Source organism: Morone saxatilis, unplaced genomic scaffold (assembly GCF_004916995.1).
Source record: "Morone saxatilis isolate NCDOM2014 unplaced genomic scaffold, NCSU_SB_2.0 Contig20, whole genome shotgun sequence".
NCBI classification, from domain to species: domain Eukaryota; kingdom Metazoa; phylum Chordata; class Actinopteri; family Moronidae; genus Morone; species Morone saxatilis.
Window position 1 is genome coordinate 10,162,865 of NW_023339763.1, and position 639 is coordinate 10,163,503.

The following is a 639-nucleotide window of genomic DNA, read 5'->3' on the forward strand; positions in this document are numbered from 1 at the left end:
GTGTTTATTTTTTATTTTTTAAATATAACGTAAACACTAAATACCGACGACAAATCACCGTGTCGCGGGCATATTAAATTAAACACCGAGGACATCACCTGTGACCGCTCGTATCGTACACAAGAGACACACCACAAGCACGAGTTGTGTGTACACTCGGCAAATTGCGATGTTTCCATGACCTCTGAAGGCAACATCACCACGCTAGACTCCCGACTGAAGCCACGTAGCTAGCTGGTGTTTCGGCCCCCTGACAGATGGACCATCAGCTAAGTGGACAGCCGAGCATCGCCCCGTTTGGTTAAGGTCGTAAGTAAGCCTATTTCAAGTGTCTTTATTTAAAAGTAGCGTTTATACAGTAGCAGTAATTCCCCAACATCCGCGCGTACCATCAAAGTAAATCATCCTTCCTGTAGCATGCCGCCCGTCTGCACGGTCCTCTCTGTGCCCGTGTTGCATCAGCCGATGGAAAAGCCACTTCAAGGATAAGAAATGTGAGTGTGTGTGTGTTGTGGTGAGGAGTACAAGAGCAGAGCAGCGTGGGTGTGTAGTTTTAGTCCAAACCTGTTCATCGATGGTCGTATTGTTTGGTTTGGTGGGAGAGGTTGTTGGTCCCAACTATGTAGCCACAACTTTCCT

The 639-nt window shown here is 47.3% G+C and overlaps 1 protein-coding gene across 3 annotated transcripts in view; it reads left to right on the forward strand.

The window, feature by feature from the left end:
- slc7a3a (solute carrier family 7 member 3a) overlaps positions 1-639 on the forward strand; it is a 13,713-nt gene that overhangs the window by 864 nt on the left and 12,210 nt on the right. The window contains exon 1 of one of the 3 annotated variants that reach the window (XM_035666391.1): positions 201-309. The exons of 1 other annotated variant lie outside the window; for it this stretch is intronic. The gene's annotated coding sequence lies outside the window, so the exon portion shown is untranslated. One more of the 3 variants, XM_035666390.1, reaches the window with a different exon arrangement.